We start from the raw sequence: 9477 nt of genomic DNA, 5'->3' as shown, positions 1-9477 counted from the left end.
AGTCGATCCCTCTTGAAAGTAACTCTGGAGTTGCAAAGTCTTAGACGACCTTTCAGCTCATTGTTTTGGCTTCATCAGATTTACTGTTTTAGACTGAACTTCTCAACACGACAGCTCTGAAAACTTGAGAACATGAAGTGACAGCAAAAGTTATCAAGACGAGCAGAGTGTTTAGCATATCTGCAGATATCAGCTCCAAAGAGATGGTACGGGAAGAGAAAACTGCTTTACCACCCAGGAAGGAAGGGAAGTCGCTCCCTGTTTGATGATTCATCTCCTAAAAACTCATCGCATGTTTAGATGGTTTATATTCCATGAAATGGATCAGATGTGACTCTACACAGTTACTTCCTCTTGAATGTGAAGATCTATAAAGTTTCTGCTTCCTCCTCCATCCAACCCTCCACCTTACGCTGCAGCTCAGCACATCAGCTCACCTCCAGCTCTGCTCCAACACTGCTGTAAACTGTATTCCTAATTATTTCGTTTTTGGAGAGAAACCCTTTCTCTGCTGGATTATGTTTCCGGTCAACATACCTGTTAACATTTATACTATTTGATGTGAAAAACGAATGCTTTCAACAGTTTACAATTCAATTTACTCTGATTTTACTGATTGTCGCTGTTTTGTTAACTCGTAAAATCACTGAAAACAAGGTATTCAAATGCATACGAACCCTAAATAAAACAGGCAAAAACTGTAAATCAAACAAAAATCTGTAGTCTTACCTTTTTTTTTTAAAACTGTATTTAGATCTGCAAATAAATTCACTATTTTACAGATACTTGCTGTTATTTTCACCGTCAGCCGTTTATGTATGTGATGGTATTCCACCATTTTTTATGTATTTTTCTGGCAGATTTTCAAAGTTTACTCACAGGTTTTTCCTCTACTCCTTTTGAGCCAACCAATATATCACATCATGTATTAGATTATAACCCAGAAAATGAAGAAGAAGCATCAAACAGCGCCACATTTGAACCCAAACCATGATTTTTTTTTCTCTAAACGTAGCCACATAGTGCAATCTGCAAAACTGGCTGGTTGAATAATCCTGAAGAAAGGCTCTCTCATCTTGCCTGTACGACTATGTATGTACAACAAAATGACAATAAACCTGATTTGATTCGTTTTGATGCCTAAATGTGAACAAATGAACCTCAAGTCTGAGAATAATGTTTTTTTTTCTGTTTCTCTTCTAAAAGTCTTAAATCAAAGCAATAAAATAAATGGTAAAGACGTGTTGATACGTCACAAATAAAGCTAATTTGGCAGAAAACAAGCTTCCCTCAAAACACAATTGCAGGTTAGTTGTATAGAAATTGAATTTTGTGGAGACACAATGGAAAGTTTGGAGGAATTCATCCGTTCATGTCCAAACCTGAAACGGATTCTGAAGAAGAATAAAGACAAAGAAGCTCCACGCTGCGTATTGATGGGTTTGACTTATAGACTGTATAAAAGATGGACGTAGCTGCCGTGACGTCACCCGTTGGTTTCTGCACTGAGAAAATGAAGCCAGGGTTTTGCTACTTCCTGGTTGACATCTTGGATTTTTGGAGCCAGTGACGCAAAAATCGTCGGAGGGGGGCGGAGCCATAGGAGCAGCGATTGGTCAGACGGATTGAGAGGCGGGCCCTCTCTGCCCGCCCACATTTACCGCCTTCTGCTCGCTTCATCTGTATGGTCGCTGCCGACTGTCAATCAAGCCAGCCACGCCCCTTGCCCTGCAAAATTTTGACGAGTTTTTAAAAATTCAGTATTGATTTATTTTCAGATTGGCCACCTGATCTCTGGATTTGACTATGAAAACTAATAAGAAAAAAATCCTGAGCTGTAGGAATGCAGTATTTAGTGAGTCTATGGGAGCCAGGGCTTTGTGGAGCCAGCAGCTAGTGGACAAAAGTTTTTGACACTTCCGGGTTGGCTTCATTTTTCAGGGCCGGTTGCTACGTCCATCTTTTATACAGTCTATGATTTGACTCCTCAGGTTTGTAAAGTCATCGATAAACTGCAGTTTTAAGGTGCAAATACTCAACCATGGCTTTGACTGCCTCTAAAAAAAAAAAAACCCACCACATGTAGATGATAACAGGGTAAAATAAGCGCAGCTCCTACGCCTGCATGCTGAACATCCACACCATCCAGAGAACAAGTGGAATGAACGTCCATTCATACCAGCGTACATTCCACAAACCTGAAATAACCTGGACCGAAAAGAGAGAAAAAAGAAAAGAGAAGGCTGTGACGAATGACATCCCTAATATAGCTCAGAACACTGCAGGAGCAGCACAGTGGGAGAAGCAGGAAGGTATCTGATCCGGAGACGCAGGAGAAAGCAGGACAGACGCCGCTGCATTAAGCAAATTGGCTACAGAGCACAATGAGCGCTCCTCCAGCCGCGATGGGAGGAGGAAACTTCATCCACATCTGCTGGAGTCTCAGCTGGCCTGGCAGAGGCTCGGCTTTAACTGGATTAACAACAAAAGCCGAGCTCAATAACTAATAGGCCTCTTCTTCTTCCTCTCTCATTACTCCGTCCCCCCTCCATCCCCTCTCCTTCTCCTTCTCCTTCCATCTCGCTGTCTTTTCCTTCTCCTTCAGAGCAAAGCAGAGAGATAATGCGGAACACTTTTATGCCTTCTGCTGAATTAAACATGCAGGGAACAGCTTGTGCTAAAGCTGAAGAGAGAAGGAATATGGAAGAAGAAGAAGAAGAAAAAAAAGGATATATACAATTCCGCCCCTGCACAGAGGTCTCTGGAGGGCTGCTGAACATTTCTTTACAATTAAAAAGATCTGTCGCAGATAGGCTGCGCCGAGGAGACTCGAACAGGACGGCCCTGTTTCTTTCTTTTTTTTTTTTTTTCTCCCACTAATTGGCCGGGTTGAAAAGGACTGTCAGTTGTTGTTGGGTGGAAGCGGCCAATAGCCAAGTGGAAGGGTGGCGAACAAACTCTCCTCAGAGGCCTCCTGCCCACCTCCGGCTTTCATTGTCGGAGCCGCAAAATCCTGTCTTGCCAATCTCTCGTTCCTTTCACACGCTGTCATCTTTCCCCGCCAACCAATTGGGTTCGGCGAGTAACAAATCTGCCCGTCTTCTAACTCCGAGGCTCGCTGGTGAATAATTGACAGCGTTTCAAACGTTCCCAGTCTCAGGTGGGTTCCAAAAAAGAAAAAAAAAAAAAACCTGGTGATGTCTTCTCATCCTCTCTGCAGGGGCTGAAGTTTGAGTTTCTGTTCTGTCTCTCAGTTTCTCTGATCTGAGAAGAAAAAGTCCTCCTTTCTCTGCCTTCTCTCCCGGCCTATTTGGTATTCCCCAGATGGAGCGCTGAACCTCCACCGGCCTCCGTTCCAGCCTCTTTCCCTCTGACAGAGCCAAGTGACCTGTTACGGCGTCCTCTGCTTAGCATTGCGGCAAGGACAGGACTTTACAGGGGTTGCGTTTAGGACTGCAACCTCCCACAGCTCAAACCACGCGAGGACGAGGAGCTGAGAGATCACAGACGGACTCTTGTAACCGGCACGACCCCGTTTTCTCGCCGCGCTCGCCGTAAAAACGCAACAAGGTCACGACGACTTCCTCCGACGTGATTAAACCAGATGTTTTCTAATCAAAGGTAATCTCCTCAAGTGCCATTAGACGTGTTTCAAGGTGTTTCTTTCTTTTCTTTTTATTGAAGTTAATCATCAGATAGACACAGAAGCAGAGCGTTTCTCTTTCACAAGTCTTTTTTTTTTTCTTTTTTAATCTCCAATAACCTAAGCTTCGGGAATGAAAAGATCAAAACTGCTCATCTTTAATTTCTGGTTTCGCTGCTTATCGCTACTCTATTAGCTTTAAGGTCACATGTTTTCTTGATTTTTATCTCACTCAGTAATTTTCTTGCTTCTCTTGGCTCACGGATTCAAGTCTGTTTTCATCTGACAGAATATTTCTTAAGGTTAAAGAATGTTTTTGTTTGTTAAAGTGGATTTTTTATATATATATAAAAGCCAAAGTCTTTGCATCAGGTATTAAATCTGATCTGTATCTGAACCACAGAATGCATTAAGACATTTGGAGGCTTTCTGTTCGGGTCATAATGCCACCGGTGCCTTTCTTTCTGTTCTGGCGTCCTCGCTCCACCTGAGCTCCAGAATTCATTCCACCATCATGAAGGATCTTCCAGCTATTTTAATGCACCTCGAGGAGACGAGGAGGCTTCTGGAGGAAACCCAGGTGCACCTTACACCTCGTATATATCAACATCGAGACACGAGGAGGGAGGCGGGAGTGAAGGAGGAGGCGGTTGGCATAATGAAAAGCTCCCAGTGTGCAGCATGATCAAAAGACAAAGCAGAACTCTTTACAAAAACCGGTTTAAGTGTGAATATCTGTGTTTCTATGTGGGTCAGTTTGTGTCAGTTCAGACAGAATTCATGAAATCTGCTCAGATCTTGTTCAGAGTCGACTTCTTTGGGACCCAGAACTAAATCCTACACAAGGATTTTGGCTCAATTTTAAGAATTTCACACGTTCATGTCACCACACGGAGAATAGGAGCTCTGATTTATGTAAAATAAGCTTCATATGTTGTTAAAGTTCAACATGAAGACAACATGGAAGCAGCTTTGCACTTCTAATGACAACATAAAGACTCCTCTGCACAGCAGTTCTTTTGTTCCCGCAAATGAGTCCCCATCATCATTTTTACACGTCGACACAGCAAATAACTTGCCATATATCATATTCTACTGATGTTAGGGGCCTCAAACGTTGGTGAAATGTCAACCAAAGGCTGTATTTTTAGTAAGAAATATGGATCCATCCGTATATAACCACTTACAGGAACTTTCTGGGCTCCCAATGCCACCGTTGTTGGCAAATTTTGTACTTTCTTCCATTTTCAAGGGCCAATAAATTGAAATTTGGCCACTGCTGGAGCTACTTGACCATACAGATCTGCTGAAAACTATCGTCTCTGCATCCTCACCAGCTGTCATGGCTGTGAACGTCACATTTCTGGAGATACTGAACCGTTAAATTGGCTGGTGAGACTTGTTTCTTGAAAATACAAACTTTTCCAGGTGTGGAAACAAAAGTAATTGTTGATATTCAGCCGCAACACTGCACAGAATTTGGTTTTGGGTCTCAAAAAACAAAAAAAGTAAACTCAGAACAAACAGACGATGCAGAAACACCGTGATGAGAGACGACTCGACCGTGACCGTCTGCTGAATTCGAAATGTTGCAGACACTATTTTTTTAAAAATGCAGTCAGGCTTGTTTCCATTACTGTTAATTCAGGACTATTGAGCACCTGAATATAAGCCGCACCCACTAGCTACAAAAAGAAAACAAGTGTTGTATATATATATAGGGCGCACTTGTCTATAAGCTGCAGGTGTCCACGTTGTAACATGAGATATTTACACAGAAAGACTCTAAACTTTGAATTAAATACGTACCGGGAACGTACACAAATACGTAAATGCTTTATTTCCGAACAGTGCCTGTAACACGACTGGTTAAGAAAAAAAAAAAAACTACAGCAGCCTACCAGGAAAAGTCACTGATCGCTATCTTCATCTTCCTCCTGCACTAAAACCACTAAAGTCGTCTTCTTCAGTGTCGTATTTGAACAGCCTCAGAATCACTTCGTCACACACTTCCTCAGTCTCTCTGTCGTTGTCGCTCTCAATGTCACTTTTGTCTCGAGGCAAATTCGTAAAAATCCATAAATTAGCCGCATCATTGTTTAAGCCGCAGTGTTCAAAGCATGGGAAAAAAGTAGCTGCTTAGTCCAGAAATTACGGTAACTGCTTTGGAGTGAATAAACTAGTGTCGTCAGAAGGTGGCGCTGTAGCCTACATGGCTGTGATAAACAGAGTAGAAGAAGTCGGAAACAAAACCAGCTGAGAACCTTGAAAATGAAGAAGAACCAAACAAAATGGAGAGAAATCTTTAAAAAGTACTAATTATTGTTTCATGCCAGCTAGCATCGGAGACGAAGACACCAAAAGAAGCAGGAACAGAAACTAATGTATTCAGAGGAGATGCTTCCATGTTTGATTATGTAGATTAAAAGTCACAAACTAATCAAGTGAGCATCAAAACGTTTTTGTTGCGAGTGCAAGGTTCTTTTTTGTATGTCCTGTTCCAATAACTTTTTCTGCATGTGACAAACAAATCAGCTAGAAATATACAAACCCAATCAAGTTGACCCAAGATTTGTCTCATGACCTCGCTTGAATAACTTGAATGCAAAGCAAAGGCCGGATCACGTGTTCACAGCAGGTGGAGCCTTGAAAAAAGTAGTGCAGGGGGAGCAGACAGGTGCTCAAGTATACCAGGAAGGTTGTTGTGACAAGCGCAGCGCACTTTTCCCCTAAGTTAGCAAAAAAAAAAGGGAAAAAAACTCCTGTGGCAGATCTGTAGAAGAGACTAAATATCCCAGAGCAGGTGTACAGTTCTGTCCTCTGCAGAGGAAAAGTGCTGAGGAGCAGCGGAGTTGTGGGAGTTGTGGGGTATTTATAGAGCGATAACGCGGCTCTGCTTAATTAATTACCAGCTTCTCCACAGAGGATTGTCTCAGAATGGTTTTCTTTTATTGAAAATGGGTTGTGCAAAAACAAAAGTTATGACTGATGATGAGTTTTCTCACTAAGGGTGCATCCATGGTACAAGATTCTGCGACTAATTAGGCGCCGATGTTGTGATCACGGTCGACTGTTTAGCATGGCGGCGGCGCCGCGAGAAGGAGAAACCCCGGAGAGGAGATGATGCTGACGGTGGCCGAATGGGAGGGTAAAGGTGCTGGACGGGGAGGAAAATCATAAAACCTTTATGTAACAGAAGGTCATTTTCATTTGAGGGGTTACAGATGTACACTTTTATCAAAATGTTCAGACAAAACCCAGGCTGCTTTGGTTCTCCAGAGTTTTAAAAGTCTGGATCTTGGAGCATGCATGCACCCCGCAGAGCAGAAAATACACCCAAACACTTGAAACTGCAGCGATACAGTAAAAACTACGCGTGTCAACCCAAAGTTACAGTAAAATGGCCGCTTCTCACTCAGACGCTCGGATTAAATTGGCAGCTCGTCCGAAATGCGCGGTGAGGCTTCATGAAATGTTCTCCACTGAAATGTAACATAGCAGATATAGCTGTCTCATTTTACAGAACAACAGATTGCACAGTGCATAATGTTCAACAACAACCAACAACAAGAGACCTGCTCAGGGGGGGTTTGGGGGGGAAGGGCAGGAAGCAGAACAGTCTTTGTTTAAAAAAAAAAAAAAAAAGTTGGATAAGGTTTTGAATTTGAAATATCTCAGCTGACTTTCAACCCACAGAACAGCAGCTCCAACTCACGATAATATTTTAATTATGATGGCAGCATGTTCCTAGAAATGCACCGAGTAAATGAGATGGAGCGAGACTTCCAATGTACAGTTTCCCTTTTCAGATCCTCCCTCATAAATATTTCTCGAGTAGACAGTTACAACACCCTCACAATGCTCCGTAATGCATCCGCCCTTTTACGACTGCTTTATCTCCGGTGTTTACGCCCTCGACTGCAGAACACACAGCGAAACGCAGCGGTTGTGATGTGGCACAGCGAGCTTGTAAAGCAGAGGATGCGCTCCGCTGAATCACGGTTTGTTCTTCCATCCAGCTTTTAACGGGTATCTCTGCTTTCTATACATCTTCAAAGACGTAGATTTCCCCCGCTCAGATATGCTCCCAGAGTCTCCCCGCGACCGTTCCGACGTTAAAAAAAAAAAGACAAGAGATGTAATTCGGCGGTTAATTAAAAAATAAAAGGACTGCTCATTTGAGTTTGTGGAGGAAAGAAATAAGGATAAGTAGCAAAAACCTTGGAATCAATAAGGCAAAAGTGTTCCAACAACATAAGAGCCCAATCTCAGCTCCCGACTCTTGTTATGCAAATGTGTTCTATTCTTACGAGTCATTTAATTACGAGTCAAGATAAATCCCGGAAAAATAAAAATGCAACATTTTCCAATGCAGCTTTGCGCGCTCAGCAAATTCTCACAGAACACGGGTCTTTATCTTCAGTTTAGGTGAGAGATCTTATTGAAGACAAGAGAAACAAGCCTGTCCTGTTCATGTGCTGCTTGTTTTACCGTCAAGACGCTGAAGGTTTAGGAGTTTATTCACAATCACTTCATGCCCTAACTAACATGGAATAATCTGCTCCACGGCCTCGGACCAGTCTGCAGGACATGAACAACGCTAGAAATCAATTCTCCAATGCAGAAAATAAATCTCAAACCTTTTAAATTGTAACTTTTTTCCAATGCAGTGCTGCATGTTGAGCCCCCGTTATGCTTCTGTATACTTAAAGATCCCATCTTAAGAGTAAGAGATTTAAGTAAAACAACCCAGTCCTTCTCCAGTAACATGACATGTACGGCCACCTGCACCTTTGCAACATACAAGACACAAAGAAGGCAAAGGAGTTTGGGATTTTTTATATCCCCTCTTTGAAATTTGTCCAATTACAAGCAAAAACACGAATAAGCTGCTTCATAGCTCGAGACAAGTTATTTAATTAAGTACAGAGTTAAAAACAAATGCTAAATAATTAAGAATTGTTTCTTTTTTTTCAATGTTTAGCAAATTCTCTTGGGAAATGCACCATAATGTTCTCTTAACAGAGCAGTGAAACAACCCTGTTCTGTCACTGGTGGCTCTCTTATTTAGCTGTTACCTGCACGTTAGCATCGCACAGGACAGAAAAACTTTATGTTTGGGATTTTATTTAGAAGTGTTTCATACAGTCTCTCAGACCTTGTTGTTCTGTCCGGGCTGCAGGACATCGACAGGTCCAATATAGAAAACAAAGCCCCAATAATAAAACACTTTTTCCATTGTAACGTTGCACGTTTATCAAATTCTCTTGGAAAATGCATCATTATGTTGCCTTTAGGTGAGAGATCTTATCTAAGACAAGTGAAGCTGTCCTCTCCTGTCAACACATGTGATATTTATTTCAATAAAACACTTATTAACGCCTGTGTGTTTGCATCATACAGGACAGAACACTTTAGGACTTTGGGTTTTCATTCAGAATGAGTTCCTCTCTTGAAGTTTGTTGTGTAGAGTGTCTAACATGGAATAATCTACTTTAGCGCCCAACAATGTTAGAAATACGTTCTAACTAGTCATTTCTCCATTGCAGCGCTGCATGTTTTAGCAAATTCTCATAGAAAATGTATCGTTATCTTCACGTTAATCTCTCAAAAGAGGAGTGAAATAATCCTGTTCTGTCACTGACGGCCTTTTGTGTCACCTGCACTGGAGCAACGGACAGAACAGAAAAAGCTTTAAGTTTACGATATTATTCAGAATGATTTCCTCTTTTGGACCGTCGTCGTTCTGTCCAATCAGAGCCCAGAACATGGAATGATCCATAGCCTAAGAACAGTCTGCAGGACACAGACAATGTTAGAAATCCATGCTAACA

The sequence above is a fragment of the Stegastes partitus genome, unplaced genomic scaffold, assembly GCF_000690725.1.
Source record: "Stegastes partitus isolate 25-593 unplaced genomic scaffold, Stegastes_partitus-1.0.2 Scaffold165, whole genome shotgun sequence".
Taxonomy (NCBI): Eukaryota; Metazoa; Chordata; class Actinopteri; family Pomacentridae; genus Stegastes; species Stegastes partitus.
Note: the sequence above shows the minus strand (reverse complement) of the source record.